Raw genomic sequence first — 20683 nt, forward strand, 5'->3', positions numbered from 1 at the left:
AAGTAAGGATTAAATTAACATTTTGTTACAATGAATACATCATCACTGTAAGACTGGCATTGTGTTGCCTTTAAAGACTACATTTATTCGAGTCAATCCCATTTTATTCAACATATTGAGCATACAGTTTAACTCTAGTAACCACAGCTGTGTCTTAATTAACATCCTCAATAAATCCTACTTAAGAACCTCAGACAGCAAAAGAATTATGCAAATGTATCATCACCCATCCAACAATCAACACAGTTCTCCGTGCAGGCTTTCTGTCCACTTACAAAACACAACAGAAGAAAGTAAATACGAATTGTAAATAGTTTTAATTTAATTGAGAAATGGGTTTATTCTAGACAAACTTTAGACATTAATAATAAAAAAAAGACTTACAGACATTAAAAGACATGGGATTATTTTACATTAATTCACATACTGTGGAGTTCTTGAATGCATGTAGAACAAGCTACAGCGAGGATGAAGTGTCATTTACACTACTTAATTCAGAGGAAACTGTACATATTTACACTTTGCAGCTGGATAGAATGTCTTCAACTAGTCTCTTGTAAACCCAAGCATCACCTTTTAGCATGTCTTCAGATACAAACAACTTTGGATTTGCTTGGCCGACATATTTCTACTTGAAACTGCATTGTCACTTTTCCAAAGTCTGACTGGGTTTTACACTTCAAAGTATACCTAAGAGAAAAGAAAGGACTATAATCAATAAAACTACAATAAATTGGAGGTCCAGGGGAGAATGAAACCTCCAAGTGATTATAAGGTTTGTGACCTGATTGATTACAACATATGGCTAAAATGCATGGCATTATTTTAATAATATCCAAGCAAATAAATGAATAAAGAAAAACAAAACACATGAACATGGAATTTTAGCCCCTATATTTGAAATCTAATCCATAGATTTATAAAACAGTGCCCTCAAGTGGCCATTAATACTACTGTTATTAAACCCGAGAGGCCAGTTTAGGTTTACACATTAATAACTTGGCAAACAATAAATACAAATTTAAGTAGAAGTTAGAGGACAGAGAAATTACTCTAACAGTATATTTCTTCTCAACATGGGGCTAAAGGTTTTGATTTGTTGGCTTACATCATGCTGATATAACCTTGCTAACCATTAAAAATCTGGTATACTAGTGTAAAATAAATAAATAAATAACCGATGAGGAAATCTACCAATAATGGTTGAATTTTACTCTAGGCAGTGTACAAGATTGGAATGTGTGCTTCAAAAAGGCTTTAAAATGTGAGATAAAACATTGGCAACTAATATAAAGATAAATTGTATTATAAGAGCTACACCCGCATTACTTACCCTTTCTGGACATAGTCCACATTGTTAGATGGAAGCACCTTTACAATTTGATTCAGCAACTGCTCAGGATTTATAACATTTGTGGTGGTCACATTATAATGGACCTGAAAAGCAAACATGGAATATCCAATCATTTATACACCTCTGCAAATCAAACATTCCAATAAAAGCAGACTGCTTGCAGCTAATAAATAAAAAAATGGCACTTTCATATAAATATAAAAAGGCCTGCCTTCTTATGCATGATTAACCTTTATGTATGCATGAGCCGTTAACGAATATAGATGCTAGATATGATTAACATGAACAAGCAGAAATACGGATTTACACACCAACACACAATGTAGGTTTGCCCTTTATTCAACATTGAATGGATGGACATTGGGGGGTAATTATTATACAAAAAAAATATTCCACTATTAACTAATCCTTCTACACAGCATCCAAGGCTTAACTTAATGAGCAGTAGGCAAATTCTGAATTGTGCTTCAAAGAAGATGCGGATGACTGGGGAGCCACATGTGTTGTAAGAGTTGAGGAATACAGGAAGTTGGATGTTCCCTGTACCAAGATGGAATCTAAAAGCAACAAATGAATCTGGACACAAACATGGAAACTCTTTCTATGAGTGTTTAAGCAAAGCTGTTTGACAGGATCATAGGTTACAGACACCTAGTAGTATAGGTTTCGCTGAATACTTTTACCGCATGTAATCCCTGGCCATAATTACTATATTACCTACCTAATATAGTTTCCTGCTTTCTAGGTTGCAAAAGGTGTGAACAGTGCACGAGTGTAAAAATGAGTTCATTCTTTGCAAATGCTGCTAGCATAGTGCCTAGAGAACAAGAAATACTTCAGTCAGATATTTAGTGTCACATTGCTGCTTTTAGGGGTTTAATCGCCTCCCTATAAGGTTTGTAAGTTCTCTCGGTTCAGATATTTATGGTGGAAAAAAAGTGTGTTCAAGAATGCATAGCAAAGACTTGGATCATGTCAAGTTGTAAATTATGTCAAGCAGAAGTTTTCTTGGTCCTTCTTGTGCATAGCCTTTCCTTTTGCTAGGTGTAAGCATTGTGATCATTTTATCAAGGCCTCTTTCAAGGCTTCCAAAAAAACCTTTCTGCCTTTTTCTTCTGAGCACTATCAATATGTGCTTGGTTTAAATCCAATTCCACAGAGCGGCATCTAGCGAAAACAGACACACAGAGGGGTAGGGGAAAATCCATTATAAATTGGAGTGGATTTAACAGTTAGATGCTCGAGTATTGTTATAAAGCAGCACCATCTAGTGGAATTTTCAAATATGTATAACTTTGATACTTTCAAAAGAAAGTCAACTACAGATGCAGCCACTTTGGTTGGTCTGTTTGACACAGAATAACTAAACACAGATATCCCATTTATCTCATTTAACACAGAAAACTGTGACACAACATCCCATCTAATTAAAGCATTCACCATTGTTCACAATGGTGCTTTGGTATGCTAATGGGAAGGTTAAATGCATTAAATGAGTTAAGATGACTTTAGATAACGCAGTTTCTTCAATTAACTCTGAGTCATGACGCATTTAACTCACAAATCCAAGTGGCTTCATCTGTATGTATAAAGAAATACACATCTTTTATTGAGCTTGTAGTACACAATTATTTTGCCCTTGATACACCACCGAAAACATTGGGTGCTTGCAAGTGCCCAATACTTTTTAAATGGTGAGACATACAGTTGTGTTCAGAATAATAGTGTTTTTAAAAATGTGAATAAAGCTCAAAATTCTCATAATAGCTTTTATTTCCATACACGCAAACAGAGAAGGCAAATACCTTCTCTCCCTCCTACCCCTAGTCTGGTCCCCTTTGTCCTCTCTGCCCGACCGGCTGCTTGCACATACGAGTGTGTCTATTTAGGCGCCTATTTTCAGGCATGTGCGCGAATTACTATTCGTGCACCAGCTAGGTTACCTAGGGCTGGCCCGGCTCTGCATGCATTGGGAACACTGCACACTCGTAAAACAGATACACAGACCCAAAAAGAACAATCTTGCTTTCACCAGTCAATGTGTTCTTTGGCAAGTTAGAACCTTTTCAGCACGTCTTTTTTTCAACAATTTGCGGGGGGCTTCATTTTTTTTGCTTGGTTTCACATAGGTGTCTTCTAACTGCAACAGTACTCACTTTTTTTATCTTCCTGGAGCTCATTATTGTGAGTCTTTGCCATTTAGGCTATTCTATCGATTCAAATGGTAGTTTTTTTCCACATCTTTCAGGTTTTGGTTGCCATTTTAAAGCATTTTAGCAGAGTAGCCTATCATTTTCTGCACCTCTTTATATATGTTTTCCCTTCTCCAATCAACTTTTTAATCAAAGTACTCTGTTCTTCTGAAAAATGTCTGGAACGACCCATTTTGCTCAGATTTTCAGAGAGAATTGCTCTATAACCAGCATGCACAACATTTGCTGCCTTCCTTCCTTAAATACGGGCCATAATTGACACCTGCTTTTTCACAAAATGAATGACCTCACTAATTAAACTATACAATGCTATTTGGAACAAATCTCAATTAAGGATTAATTACACAGAAAACCAACAGTGATGACATGCACTCTGCTGATTCTATTTTTCTACTATACGTACTAGTCAATTATCTGGCATGTATAAATAAAATTTCTACCAAAAACAGCGATTCATCAAGTTATTGTTGTTGGACTTCTATTTTTCTGAACACAACTGTACATTAAGACATGCTATGCATAACTACACTAGTGCAATTTAGCACCCATGCGATTAAATTTGCCCTCAACTCTCAGCCTTAAGCAGGTACTTGATAGCAGCAAAAGCTATTGTAGATATAAATGAAATAATGCTTGCAGTTATATGTAGTGCAAATAACATAACTCACCTTCTTTCAGTGCAAGTGGCTTTTGCAAGCTCTCCAGTACTAATAAGCTTTTTAGTTGGTGTTTCTTTAACAGACTGATTTTTCTCTGGGGAGGGAACAATACAAAAGAAAAATAAGTTGATCCAAGAGAGTATTGAACCTCACAATCAAGTTTAAAACCACATTTGAAGTCTAAACTAAAGGTACATGCCAACTACTCATTCATATTTTTTTAGTAAAACAGCTCACACAAGAATTACAGTTGCTCAGATGAGGTTTAGTCTAAGCAGGTAGCACTGAAAAGATCCATCTATAAAGTCTTTGTTACTATGGGGTACTTGGATTGGCAAACAAGTCAGATGTGAATGAGGACAAACTTAACATTTCAGAATGTTTATAATCAATTTGTTGTTTCCTTAGAGCGGTATCTTTAAAAGGATGTACAGCAGCAGTATGGAAGCCCTGGTATTCCGCAATTCTGCAATCGCATTAGACCGTTACCACACACTGGGTAGAATTTTAGCTAAAAAATATTCCTCTTAAACTTCAGGATGAGATGCCTGTGTGCATAGTCAAAGGCAAATTCCATAGCTGTGACTATCTGCAAATAGGTGTGACATAAACAAGTGTAGAACAAAAAGCTGGCTCTCGCACACCCAGTGTAAAATGCGAAGTCTGGTGCTCAGTGGTAGAGGTTCGGCCACCTCACAATTGAATCAATAGAGAAGAAATCCACGGCACACAGGCTGCTGCAAGCAAGGAACCCCTTGCACGTTTAATGCGGAAGTGAGCAACGTTTCGGGGTCACGCCCCTTTGTCAAGCCTGAACATAAACAAGTGTGACATAAACGTAAGAGTTACTCAAATTTGTTTGCACCAGAAATGTTATAAAATATTGCTTTGAACAGATTTACTGATTTTACAGAATATGTTGTCTGCTGATTATGCATAAACTAAAACATTAACGTAACAATAACTATGTACTATGTACTGTTTTGCTGCACTGGTACAACTGCTGTGTTTGCAACAAAAACTCTACTATATATTATATAAACAAGGTGATGTGCAGCCATTTAAAGCTGAAAAAATGATAAAAGGCACAGGATACACAGCAGATAACATAAGCTCTTTCGTATACAATGGGATTCTTCAGACTTTATCAGTTATCTGCCATGTATCCTGGGCTTGAATGGCTGCCCCCATGGCTACACAGCAGCTTGTTTATATAAACAATAGTAGAGTTTCTGAAGCCAACACACCAGTTTTACTAGTGCATGGTAACAGTAAATGATGTTGTCATTCCTTTAGAACACTTCTCATTTGTTGGTGTTACAGATACTTTAAGGAAAAGCCAAAGCTGATTACAATTACAAGCAACTACTTACCTTTTGCTTGAGTACTTTTATTGGGGGTGGTGAGTATACCCTTCTTTTCATTTTGCTTCCTCCTGGGAGTAGGAGTCCAAGGTGCAGAAACCTATTTTGCCATGTATTCCAGTCCTTTATTGACCACTATTAAACAGCATTAAACACAGAATCTTTGTATAAACCATCTCTATCTTGGTCTACTACCAAAAGCAGGTTTTAACATCAGATTTTATGAGCGAATATACCTCTTTGGAGTGTGGGTAAGAAGCTGGAATATGTAAACTCTTCAGAATAGAGTTCATCTGAAAACATATGCAATTTCCCCATAGTTTTCCTCAAAGTCTAGTTCGCTCTTTGGCTGCCAAAAACAATAAAAGTTAGCCCAAATCTGATGAAACCTTCAAAAACAGAGTCTCATACTTACAAAGTATGCATTAAGATCGAAAATGTAATTTCTGAATGCAGATTTGATTTTGGTTGACGGTAAATGGCCAAATATACATTAAAAATGTTTAGTGCATTTTTAAAGTTATTTGTAATTGTAATTTTCTTGGGTTGACATTAACTATAACATTGGACATCTATCTCACAGATAAAAAGACAAAAAAAAGACATACCCTGAGTTCTCTGAAGCTGGTTACCGGTTGATCTGAGACAGCTAGTGGGTGCTTTAAACTAAATGGCTTCCCGTGACTCTTCTTTGAATGAAGCAGTAGGTAACTGGCTGTGATATGGTCACAATTTCACTGTATAAATGAAGCAAGTGCATTCCATTAAACAAATTAACAAATACTTTTTATTTCAACACATGATGGTTAATGTTCAGCATGAACTGAATCAAGAAGGCTTTTGCTGAACATAACTTGATGATCAGTTATGTTCAAAAATGTAAACACAAGGTTTCTATATTGAATCAAAGAAATAAATTATTTTATTCAGAGATTAACAGCTATCCATATTTTAGAACAGGGCTGTCCAAATGGCGGCCCGCAGACCCTCCCTTGTGTGGCCACCCACATGAAAGTCTGCCAGTTGTGTCTGCTTACCATGTGTAAAATTTAAAAGGTATCATTACAGAGATTAACTGGCACCTGCATTGTTTTAACCTCAAATTCATACTGTAATTGCCTGTTTTGTTCACACTTGTAACACCTCTATTGTTCACACCCCAAAGACATGTACTGTTCACACCTGAGACCCAAACTGAAACTGCTCACATTGTTCACCTCATACAAACTGCTGGAGGGGCATCACTGTGTCACATTTTAGATTGGTCCTGATAGGTTTTCCTATCTCCTGCTCTGTTCTGCCTGCCCTATGCTCCCTGTGTGTGCCATACTCTGCCTGTGTGTGCCCCGCTCTGCCTGTGGAACATGTGCCTGGTATATGTTCTGGGGATTTGTTAGCATTTGAAAATTTTTGTTAGGGGCCCCTAAATTGTTTATTCATGTGCTGGGGAGGCGCTGTGTTATCCACATGGGAGGATAAGGCTTATAGATTTATGGGTATGTCTTAATATGAGTGATATCCCTGCAGTGAGCACCAACCATTTGGTTTTTTGGTGTGCTACCACCATTAATGTGGACATGGTCTTGTGGTAACATGGGTGTCATTTAAAATGGGTGTGGTTTAAAACAGGGGCGTTTCAGGGGCTGCTGCCCCAATTCTGCCCTCCCACTCCTAACTTTCAGGGGCCGCATCGTGCAGTGAGCACTATTGCACTAGCAAAAGTTAACAGAAATGGCGGCACTGGTTTAAAATCAGGGAGTAACTAACAATGGCTTTCATTATAGGCCCTCCACCATGTAGGCAAAAAAAAATTCCAGTCCTCAGTCCCACAGAAGTTGGACAGCACTGTTTTAGAATATACATACACATTCCCAATTAGCAGTTTAGCTTTATCTGCTCGTTGCAATATCATGCATCCCCATTGTTTACATGTTAACGTAGAGGTAACATTTTTAATTGCCTTTAAAAATAAATGGCTGCGTGCAGCTTAAAAATACTATCAGGATCACAGACTTGAGAAAACCAAAGAACTTAATTCTACCAGACTTTAGTTTTAATGTTTCTTAATATGAATAGGAGAAGGTCTGTTAAAAATAAATTATTCAAACCACTGTCTGGTTGCTAGGGTTACTTGGAAAACGGAGTTGAATTCTAAACTGGAAAGTTGCTTAATAATAATAATTTTTAAAAAAATGAACAAAACAAAAATTATAGACCAATTGCAAATTGTCTTAAAACAGGACGTACATCATATGAAGTATACCATTTTGAGTATAGAGGCAGGGTGTAATTTTACCTCAGAAATAAGCCTTGTAGTTCTACTACACTTATAGAAAATGGAGAGTTTTGTAACACAATCTTCATCAACATAGCCAAGCTAAACCAGAGAGGAGAGAGAAAAAAAATTAAGTCAAAACAGGGCTCTTAATTTAAAAAAAAAAAAAAAATCAATTGAGATTAAATGTATCCAATTCCTACACAGCAGGCATATACAGCAAATGTCTTTGCTATGAAAGAAGGGGAATAAATGTTATTTGTGCTAGATATAACTGCAAGCATTTTATCTACAATAGCTCTGCTAGCAAGTAACTGCTTAAGGCTGAGAGTTGAGGGCTAGTTTTATAGCACAGGTACTAAATTACACCAGTGCAGTTATACATAGCATGTATGTGTTAATGTACAGTAGTGTTCAGAATAGCAGCAATCCGACATCACTAACCTGATCAATCACCATTTTTGGTAAAATTATATTTTAGGTATAATAATAGGAGTAATAGAAAACAAACTGACACAACAGCCTTGACATGCATGCTGCAGATTCTGTGTAATTGAATCATTAAAGGCTAGTTCCAAATAATAGCAGTGTGGGGTACAATTAGTGAGGTCATTCATTCTGTAAAAAAAATGTGTAAATTAAGGAAGGAAGGTAGCAAATGTTGTGCATGCTGCTTATAGCGCATTTCACTCTGAGTAAAATGGGTCGTTGCAGACACTGTTCTGAAGAGCAGTGTACTTTGATTAAAAAGTTGATTGAGGGGAAAACATATAAAGAAGCGCAGAAAAATATAGACTGTTCAGCTAAAATTATCAAAACCAGAAAGATTGGTGGACTCCATGCAACACAGATGTGCATCAGTTCTCAGAAACACTGCTTATACAACTACTGTAAATAGTAGTTCAGTAATTCAAAGGAAAGCAAAATCTTGAAACATTTTTTCAGTTTATACAGTGAATGTTTGGGTTTGTAAAGAAGAATGCAGATACTGCTATTTTTTAGAAAATATATAGTAAATAAAGTACCCCCTGTTGTAAAATATAAGTTACTGAGGAGTTCCATGACCATATATTTTATGCAGGTCATGGTACAAGGTTACTTCTAATAGTCTCACATTTTCTAACAAGGGGAATTTTATTTTTTATATCACACAAGTTTTAGTGAGTCATGTGACAAAAATGACATCACTGAGGTCTGATTATAACATCACTAAGAGCTGTTTATAAAGTGAATAAAGTACCGCCTCCTGTAAAAAATAAAGGATATTATAAGTTACCAAGAAGTTCCATGACCATATACAGGTCATGGAAATCCAAGGTGACTTCTAATATCCTTGTGTTTTGCAACAGGGGGTGTTTTGTTTATTATAATACACAAGTTTTCAGTGGGTCATGTGACAGAAATTACATCACTAACCTCCGATAACCAATGACATCACTAAGCACCATTTATCTGGAAATAATTTAGAGGATATTCATGGCCCTTGTATATACTGTGTAACACTGTGTGAATTAAAACATTCATACAACTCAGGACTGAAGCCAAGTACCACATGGATTAAAATATACAGTAGTCAAAAGGACAACATTCTAACATAGCACATGACTAGACAAGAAGGCAGAGATATTTGTACACCTGTAGCTTTAACTAAACCACAGAATAAAATAAACCCAAGTCACACAGAAACAGTTGTATTGCACTTTTCCTTCTTGGCAGTAGAGGGAGCAAGAGAACACAGATTTTCACCAAAAGAATGGAAAAATATATATATAATTGAGAAGGAAAAAAAAACACGTAAAATGTCTACAATGTTATACAGTAAATGCCTAACACAACCCAGTTTCCAAAGTTGGGAAAGTGTAAATAAAAAAATAAAACAATGTCATGATCTGCAAATCATTTAAACCCCAAATTTAATTGCAAACAAAGACAACATATGAAATGCTGAAAATGAGACACGTTATGGTTTTCTGAAAAATATATATTCATTTTAATTTTTTACCACCTACTTTTAAACACTGTATGGGAAAATAAGAGATTGCTGTAGTTTTAAAAGATAAATGTCCCATTCTCCTTTTACTGCAGAGCAATATAGGAGAAAGAAGTCATCTGCAAGGCATATATCGCTATACACCAGGAGTGCCAATACTAATGCAAGGTCTACTTTTAGTCATCATTTCCCATTATGATCTACATCCATAAAAGCATTGTTAGCATTCTGTTCCATGGAAAATATTGATTTATGAGATAATGTATATTGTCAATTTTAAACATCTATTTATTATGTAACCTTAACATGTCTAAAGCATGGCGGGTGATTTAAACAAGCAATTTGTGGACAGTATCTTGAGACCTATGGATCACCCCTGCTCTAATTTCTTCCTGGCCATGTGTGCAAAAAAATAATTTTGTGTGCAGTTTTTAGAACCATGTGCACACTTTTACAATTTATTGTGTATGCTGGCCTCAAAATGTATGTCCAAGTATAGGAGAAGGAAGAGGAACTCCAGCAGTATTACTGCAAACAACTTTTTATTCCAGGCAGTGGTAAACACAACATGTTTCAGGTTCAATACCCTTTATCAATTGATTCACTTGATAAAGGGTATTGAACCTGAAACATGTTGTGTTTACCACTGCCTGGAATAAAAAGTTGTTTGCAGTAATACTGCTGGAGTTCCTCTTCCTTCTCCTATACTTGGATCTTTTGCAGCAGTTGCAGCACAGAGCAACTATTAAGGAATTGGACACATATCATTTGGAAAAGCTGTGCTAACCACCATTCCCCTCTTCTATTTTGGATCTCAAAATTTATGCACACACACACAAGGGCACAGCTTAGAGGAAACAATGCATGCCATGTGCAGTAATGCACCGTCACACTGGCTTTGAACTGTTCTCTGATAACAGGCCAGATAGATGGGGTCCATGATTTCCAAAGAAAATTTCAAATATTGATTCTTCAGACCACAGGACAGTTTTTAATATCAATACTTCTCCTTGGGAGTATTGAGTTTTCAACCCAGACATCCATGTGTGTTTACTAGTTCCACCTTCTGGCAGCGGTTACTTGTACTCTTTTCAATATAGAGACTCCAATTTTAACACGTTTTCTCCAGGATCATGTTAAAATCTTTGCTTTCTTCTTTTATATAAATACATTAAAAGCGGTCGGCATTGGCTCAGTGCTTAATGACATAATATTCACATTTTACATATTTATAGGTATCACGTAAATGAATTCCCCAATGGTATGTTACCACTTAACTCTCACTTACATTTTATTTTACCATACCTACAAAGCTGGTTGAAACATGTGGGGGGGGAGGAGAAAATAAAAAAAGTTGAGATCTTTCAAAATACATAATTCCATTCTCAATTATTTTATCTCACACAGCTATACTCCCATATTCTGTACCTCTCCTAATCTATGTAATATTTTATATATTAAAATATTTTATTAAGACCTACTGGGTTTGCGTTTTCTAAAGTGAACATCCACAACACTCTTTATTAAGTATCTTCTCTACAACTCCCTTTTTCTTTTTTGACATATACACCTTGTAAGGAGACATATTTCTAATTGCCATTATGTACAAGATGTCTTCTGCAATAGCCGCTGAAAATCTTTTCTCCCTATCCAGGCTATATGTTGTATAATTCTATCCATTCTCCTTATAGTTCATGACATGTACTGACATCCACACTTACAAGTGGCCAGGTAGCCACATTCTTTGTACAACAGTTCACAAGATCTACATTCATATTTTTTGCCTGGGACCATACTCAAACAAACTGGATACATTGATGTAACCAAATGTGTACATATCCTTGCTCCACATTTATATGTTCCATGATACCTTAACCAATTCAATGGCTTTTGTCTCTGGAAGCATGCTGGGGATACATAACTAGCAATCACTATATTTTTCCTATATGTGAACCATGGCTTTTCACCTTCCATGAGTAGTCTGAAAGTATCAAATCCCAATGTTTTATAATTATTTTTTCAATATCGGATGCTTCACAGGTATACTCTGTCACAAAATACACCTTATGCCTCTCTGTTTTCTATTTTCCTGTCTGTTCCAATAAAACTCTCCGGGCACAACCCACTACACATTCACATGCTATTTTCAAAGTTAGTACACTATATCCCGTCACTACCGGCCTGTCCCATAGATCCATAGTCTCCCTCTGGAAGGCATCCCAAGTGGAACACACTCGCCTCAAACCAGTAGGGGCTCGGGTGACCTCTAGTTCTCAATGGCAGGGAATGCCTCCTAATAAGTTTTCTACATGCATCAGTTGCCACTTTGTCCTTTTCATTTGAAAACAGTATGTGGAAGAATTTTAGACTCTTACCTCCAGTCTTCTATGTAAACTCGATACTGTATTCATCATTATTACAACAGGTCACAAAATCTTGTACCTGCTCTGTACTCCTTCTTAAAATCAATTAAATGGTTAATAAATCAATAGTACTTGATGATACATCCCCTCAGAGTCGATCCATCTCCTCTCTACCCAATCCATGAAAAGCTTGGCATGAGGGTGCAAACCACGCCCCCCATTGCTGTGCCACACCTATGGAGATAGAAACCCCCTTTGAACATAAAATAGTTGTGACTTGTACAGACTCCAAAATAAATTAATTCTGTTTTCTAGTGTAGAAGTTCCAGGTTGGCATCTTCCAACCAAAATCATGGGGCTTGCAGCCCTAAATGGTGTTCAATAGATGAATATAATGCAGTGACATCCAAGGTCACCCAAATAGGTCATCTCCTCACACCGCATTTATTAATTATATTCCCACTATCTTTGACATATGAGGGCAGTTTCACAATTATAGGCTAAAGTTTTTAACCCACAAACTCCCCAATTTTCTTAGCACCCCATAGCAGCAATAATTTGTCTACTTTTAGGACTATCAAGCCTCTTATGTATCTTGGGGAGTGTGTGTGTGGAAAATCGGAATCTTCGGATTGTCACACCATATATCCTAAAGTTCTTTAACACTCAGAATTCTTAAAGCTTTACCATATTCCACTACCCTCCTCAGCTTGAATTTAAATACTTGTGTAGGATCACCATCAAAACAGATATTGCATCTCATCATTAAGCAGTGCCATTATATCTACCTCATAATAACCTCTATCAAACGCCACTATCTATCCCCCTTTGTCAGATTTGCGCGTTACTATTTTTCATTATATCTAAGGGTCTGCAAAGCTTAATATTCTCCTAGTCAAATTCTTTTCTTTCTTATATCTCTTATCTTTTCTTAGATAGAGCTTTGAAATCATCACAAGAGTATATAACCTATCCATCAAAAAAAAAAAAGAACCATTACATATTATATGATAGAAAGATGATTTAACCTTTAAATCTGTATGGACAACATTAACAATTGTAGAAAACAATGAAACGTGATTAGATGAACAAAATGTCAGACCCTAAATCAGCCAGAGTATAAGATGATACATTGATTTACTTAAACACGCTGCCAAACAGAGTCCCTTTTAGACTGGCAGTCCACATAGGGACTACAAATAATCAGTTATTAAGTTCTTATTTGGCATCCCCAGGAACGTTTTCATTCTTGTATTGCTCCCAAGCTTTTACAATTGAATGTGGCTCATGAGTAAAAAAAGGTTGAGTATCCCTCTCTTAAATTATTCACTTCCTCCTTTTCTGTATCCCTATACATATAGGTACACACAAAGATTATCATCCATCAACAAATAAACCAAACATTGCCTACGATACTAATTATACATTTTAGTGCAGCAATTAGGAAGACAGTTTCCACTGTAAGGGGCATTGTCAATGAACATTTCAGCACAGATGTTTCCTTCAATGTGAAGTATCCTTCTTAAAAATATTTTTCATTCTAGCCCAATGATTAAACTAATCATAGGCATGAATTAATGTGCATATCAGAACAAATACAACAATAACCTGCCAAAGTGACAGTTATACAGGCACTTACATTGCTTGAAAAGAACAAGTAACATGGAATATTCACCATACACAGTTTACCTGAAATAAATATTCTGTAAACCATCTTAAAACAAATCAAAATGTTTCACTTTGTATGACTGGTGGTCAAGTCATGAGAATGCGCCCCAAAACTCGTTTAAAAACGATGAACCTGTGACTGACTTGGAAAACATAACGATTAACATTACATATAGAATGTTTAAAAGATTTACAATATAAACAGTAACATAGTAAGTTAGGTTGAAAGTATTAAAATACCTTTGGCTTAGCACACAGTTCAAAGTCTATTAACTTCAAGCTCTGATCCTCATCAATAAGAAGGAAGCAGGGGATAACAACTATGAATGCATATTTTTATAGTTCATATAGTTTTCAATATAACAGACCACTTTATTAAAAGGAGACTTTCATCTTACAATTTACTTTTAGGATGTGATGTAGACACTAGTATTTTTAAAAATATCTGCATTCTAACCTGGCTGCCAAAGTCATCAACACAGTGCACCCAGAATGTAGAGAAAAACTACCCATTTCACATACAAATGATATATAGTTTTTTTTTTTTTAGCACAAACACCAACAAAATGAGTGATGTAAATAGTCTTTTAATATTACGTACAGGCTTTAGGTCTGTATGAGCGTATCCTTGGCTGTGAAAATAGACAACAGCAGAGACAATCTGATGAAAAACACCCGGCCTTCATTCTCTGTTAAACAATCTTTTGCAATAATGTAGTCAAAAAGTTCACCTCCTGGGCAATACTAATAAAAAACATTTAATAATTAGTTATTAAAATGCACTGTATCATTCTAGTCATTATTTATTCACTGTTCTTATGCTATTTACTGTATCACTTTTCTTCTGACGAGACACATCAGACGGTGCACAACAAACCATGAGCACACCTCTTCCTTTCTGAAACACTATAGGCGGCAGATTTATCGAGTGTTAATAAACACTCGAATTCGACCCTCGAAGTTAAATCCTTCAAATTCGAATATCGAATTCGAAGGATTTAGTGCAAATGCTTAAATCGTTCGATCAAATAAAAATCGTTAGAATGATAAAATCCTTCACAGTGAAGCATGGTGGCACTTTGTAGGAGCTTCTTGTGGGAGCTTCTTGCTGATAATTTAGCTACTCACAGGTAACTTTAGACCTTCTTTGATTTTCCTGGAGCTGATCATTGGCTGAATCTTTGCCATTTTGGCTATTCTTCTATCTATTTGAATGGTAGTTTTCTTCCACGTCTTTCAGGTGGAAAGCCTATAATTTTCTGCACTTCTTTATATGTTTTCTCCTCTCCAATCAACTTTTTAATCAAAGTACGCTGTTCTTCTGAACAATGTCTGGAACTACCCATTTTACTATAACCAGCATGCACAACATTTGTTGCCTTCCTTCTTTAAATAAGGGCTTTAATTGACACCTGTTTTTTCACAGAATGAATGACCTCACTAATTAAACTCCACACTGCTATTATTTGGAACAAGATATTATTTTGAAAACTGCTATTATTTGGAACAAGCCTCAATTAATGATTCCATTTCACAGAATCAGTAGCATGCATGTCAAGACTTTTGGGTCTGTTGGTTTTCTATTACTCTACTTCACATACTAGTAAATTATATGCCATGTAGAAATATAATTTCTAACAAAAACAGTGATTGATTAGGTTATTGATGTCGGACTGCTATTATTCTAAACACAACTTTAGGCATCTAAAAACCTGTGCCATGGGCAAAAGCTTAGGGCAGAGACACACTGCTATTTCTGGAGATTAGTCGCCCAGCGACAAATTGCTCCTTCTTCAGGCAACTAATCTCCCTGAACTGCTTTCCAAAGTCGCTCAAATTCTTCTTGTGAGGCAACTTCGGAAAATGAAGCACTTTCTCTGCCCTTAGAGGGCCAACCCTTGGGTGAAAAAATCAATTATCTTCCCAGCGACTGCCAGACCTTCCTGTATAAGTCTGGATGGTGTTTGAGAGGTGCCTTGGTCATTAGTGTGTACATCACATGCACAGATTTTACATCACATGACATGATGTAACTGAGGGTTGTCTATAGGTCCAGTGCCTAGGGTGGCACTTACAGCGCTGGTTAACAATATTTATAATATATAATTTAAAACAACATCATTGAATGATACATAGAGAATGAACAAAATGTGACTAAGATCTTTATGCTTTCATTGGCAAATCAGAATAATTATGAAAATAGCAGAGCCTTGCTAAATCACTTTTAGACACCAAAATAATGTAAATAAACATACAAAACAATGCCAGATACGCTGAAGCCAACAACATCTAGAACTTAGAATGGGTAAGTGAAGAAATCAGTCGTCAGCTGGGTTTCCTCTGCAGGGTAGGCACTATATTTATATTACACTAACCACAGGAAGAAAGTCAGCACATGTCCGCGTGTCCAATGCAAAACCAGAATCATTCTAGAAGTACCAGCCTCCAGAGTGCAACTACAGTAAAGACAATGACACTTCATCCTATTCAAACATTTTGTAGTATTTACTGCAGAAAAAGAAAGAAAGCTGGAAGTTTGCATTTTGTTGGGAAAAGGGGGTAAAATATATAGATGTTTTTAATCTTTGCATTTAGCTCAATCTAAGATTGAAAAAGTGCAATGCTTGCATGCTTCAAGTGAATATTGTGTGTAGAAGTGTTTTGAATTCTATACAAATTTAAAAAAAATACATTCCACATTAATATAAGAGGTTCTGTAGCATTGAGTGTGCTAAAACTGTTTTTGTCCAGAAGAGAAAACAAGTGCTTTTATTAATATCCAGTAGCTGATTCTTTATTCATTATGAATCTAAGAAACAGTAAGCATGGCACTTCATTTGTCTATCACCCAGTACCAACAGACAGAAATTCTCTGTTTACAGGGCAGTCTCAAAAAATAAAATAAAAAAAGGTACAGTAGTACAGCACTTGGAATGCAGTTATGAAGCAATGCCTTGTCATAGCCCTTATTGCTTCTGGCATGGTGCTCTCTGTAATGTACACAAAGACTGAAGTAACAAATATGTAAGCTATAAAAATACAATAATGTACATTAGCTGAAAGAGAAGGAAAGTTACATCTACTGAAGGTGTAAAATGTAAGGCACCCCTGGTGCTAACAAACACTTAACAGATACCCCAGACCCGTGCTCCTGCTTGCTAAAAAAAAGACCCTGTCCCAGGATATTTGTGTAAAAACACTGATCCTCTTCTGCTTCTTCATTCATTACGTGCGTGTGAGTAAAAAACGTAAAGCTTGCATGCACTGGCCTAGGTAAAAAGAAGAATGAAAAAAACAAAAAAAGATGGCTTTTTGGTACTGCTACAGATATAACTGGACCAGTGCAGTTTTCAGAAAACAGAAGTGCAAGTCCTGGGTATCAGGTAAAAGATTCATGGGCAAAATAAAAATAAACTGTCCACTCAGTCTACAAACTTTTTACTAAAGGACAGCTTTATATTTTTCCAGTACAAATGACTTGAGACTCACTGGCAAATTTGCTCTTTGATTGTTATGTGACCCTTTGCTAGGGCAATGACATTTAGGGGGTTCTTTATTAAAGTCCGAATGCCAAAATTTTTAGTGGAAAAATAAACAAATTTTTGGAGATTTATTATACCCTGAGGATGGGAAAAGTCTGAATCAGAAAATCCAGCATCTCAGACCTACCGAGGTTGTATATAAGTCAATGGGAAAGGTCCCTATCCTATTTAGAAGTTTCTGTGGTATGCACTGGTGAGACAATCATCTGGGCCTGGGGGCTTCTATATGTTAAGGGGGCCCAGCCATGCTGCATTTCCTGAATTAGCCGAGTCTACCTTGAGCTGCCGAAGTAGGAGCTGAGTTGTGTCAAAGTAGGAGCTAAGCCATGCCAAAGTAGGAACCAGTGGCGAAGTAGGAGTTGAGCCGCCGCCGCCGCCAAAAGAAAGGATCTGGAAATATCAGAAAGGAGCTGAGTTAGAAGACAGGTAAATTCCACTTCACACCAATAGTCTTTTTTTTTCCTGTGTGGGGGGGTCTGGCCACTGATGGGTTTTTTTCAAACTTGTAGGGGGGCAACGCCACCAATGTTTTTTTTTTACTTGTAGGGAAGTCCAGAAAATGGGCCTCGAAATTTTGATGGCTGCCCTGTTCAGTTTAAGAAGGGAAGGTTGGTTTCTAATTTATACTTACCATATTAAGTGGAAGGAAGTAGTGATGGGCCGCCGGCAAATAAATTCGCAAAATTGCCTCAAAAATGGCTTGACCCACAGTCTGGGAATCTGCCCTCAGGACCCCTTATATGGGGAAAAACTGGCATGGTCGTTGGAGGATTAGAAACCTGAGCTCGTGGGGAGGGAAGTTCAGGTTCCAGGGGGCAGAGTTGAAGAGAGATAGTAAAAAATTAAGGATATCACTGACTGGCTCAGAATTAGGATTGGGTGCTGAGGATAGAAAAAGCTATGTGGACTTTTTGTAAAATATGTGCCACAATATGGACTGGTCAAAAGTGGGCATAGCACACTATAGACTTGATAGGTTTATCAATGTTGAAATTTTCACTGCAATTCATTTTTTTTTACTTTTTCCAGTACAAATGACTTGAGACTCACTGGCAAATTTGCTCTTTGATTATTATGTGACCCTTTGCTGGGGCAATGACTGCAATTCAATTTTTTTTACTGCTAAACTTCAATGTTCCAAAACTCAAATGTTTGCTATTTATTAAATGCAAACACTTGTTAAAAAAAAAAACATGAATGTAAAACATTGGTATCTAAAAGCTTCATGTAGAAGTCAATGGAAGTTGTCCTAGACAAAATGGAAGATATATTTTCAATTTCAGTTTTTTTATTTTCTTTGGGAGTTTGTACACCCATTAACAATGATGAATAGAATATGAATTCTACGCATCATCAGCAACTACCAAAACACAAATCAGTAAGACACCAGAAAGAAAGGGTACAATGGAAAGATGGAAACCTACTGGAGAAGTTGCAAAAGCAAACTGGGGAAGAAGGGTTGAGGAAAATCGCTGGCACACAAGGTAATGCTGGCAGGGTGAAACCCTTGCTTTAAATTTATTGCAGCAATAAATTTGAAGTGAGGTTGCTGGTACCTCCATCACTAGACACCAGCGTGTTGTTTCTTTAGGAAGGCCAGGGTGTGCATTTGCATCCAGACATTTTGAAGAAGGGTCAAGCACATAGGGCTGCAAAAGAGAAAGATAATAAAATAAAACACCACCAGGAAAATGGTCAAAAGACATGGTAAATGGGCAAGAAAGAAGACAGAGAAGCATGACCATATTAGATATGGAGATAAACATATGAAAAAATACATCCAAAGCTGACAAAAGGAAATACATAAATTTTTTTTTTATTTATATTTTATTTCCACTTAAACCAAAACCATGTGCTTCATTGTAAAGAGCATGATATCAGAATGGACACTTGTGATAACAGCTCATCTTCAGGAATTTTTCCTCCTTTGGTGAAACCCAAAATTTCCCTATGGTACATATACAGATATCTGATCCTTTGCTTTACTAAAGGTGGCATCTTACTGCTGCTTTTTTGTTTGTAATGGTAAAACACAAACACATTTTATTTAGTCTAAGCTAAAGTCGCCACTCCATTATACCAGAAATAAAATGAAGTATGGAGTAAAATCTAGATATTGCAAGTGGAAAATATCTTTTACTTATTTTAAAATAGTTTGTCACCAGGTAAATAGGACATGATGCGTCATGTCTATTCACCCGGTGGAAGCTGCCATATAACTTGATGTAGTTAAGCTTTTACTACACTTTGCCCCAATGGCATTGATTATTAAGTGGAACTGGAACACCATTTTGTGTAACACTGATCCCATCCAAAAAGCAAATGCTCTGTAAGGCTACAAATGTATTATTATTGCTACTTTTTAAAACATTTTTTATTCATTCCCTATCCTATTCATAGTCCAGTTTATTATTCAAATCAATACATGGTTGCTAGGGTAATTAGGACCCTAGCAACCAGATTGCTGAATTGCAAACTCGAGAGCTGCTGAAAAAAAAAAAATAACTCTAAAATCATAAATAATAAAAAATGAAAACCAATTTAAAATTGTCTCACTCTCGACATCATACTAAAAGTTAATTTAAAGGTAAACAACCCCTTGGAGGTTAATTGTTTCTTTTAGAATTCACAGTTAAGCACCATGTAAAGCTCTAAAAAAAATCAGGTATCTCCTGCCTAAAAAAACATGCTTTTAGCTAGAAATGTTGTTTTACTCAGACTTCTAGGGAATGCAGTTCTTTGTATGTTATATAGGCATACATTTTTTTATATTCTTTAAGACATATTGAATGAATGGCAATTTAGACTGGATGCTTTACCACTAGCAAGCCCATCTAATTGATGCTTCTCAAAAGGTTTAAGAACTGTAAAAAATATGTATTTTTAGATCCTGAAGAGACTGAATCTGTTCTGTAAAACTGTATTTTGTCATATGTGCTTCTACCTTTCCTTTTCCCTTCTACCAGACTCATTTTATCTAGCCTTTCTTGTTATTTTCTCTCTCTCTCTCCCCTCCATTTGTTCTTGCACAGAACAGCAGCTTTTCATCTTGCTGTGGCAGTGTCAGCAGTTGGTATCTCCTAACCAGCATGATGCTGCCAAGTTTCTTTCATTTACATGCAGATGTGGATGACTAGGAGAATTAAGCCTTGGAACTTGTCTGTCTATGAGGTCCTGCCAGCATGGAGCTAGCAAGGCAGAACTGATCAAAGAGCAATTTTAGACTGATGAATTAGATTCCCCCGTTCTTATGCT

General features: G+C 36.4%; 1 pseudogene; it reads right to left on the minus strand.

The window, feature by feature from the left end:
* Positions 1–389: 389 nt before the first annotated feature.
* On the minus strand, positions 390–19134 carry LOC108703690 (annotated as a pseudogene).
* Between the last annotated feature and the right edge of the window lie 1549 nt (positions 19135–20683).

This window comes from Xenopus laevis, chromosome 1S, assembly GCF_017654675.1.
Source record: "Xenopus laevis strain J_2021 chromosome 1S, Xenopus_laevis_v10.1, whole genome shotgun sequence".
NCBI lineage: Eukaryota > Metazoa > Chordata > Amphibia > Anura > Pipidae > Xenopus > Xenopus laevis.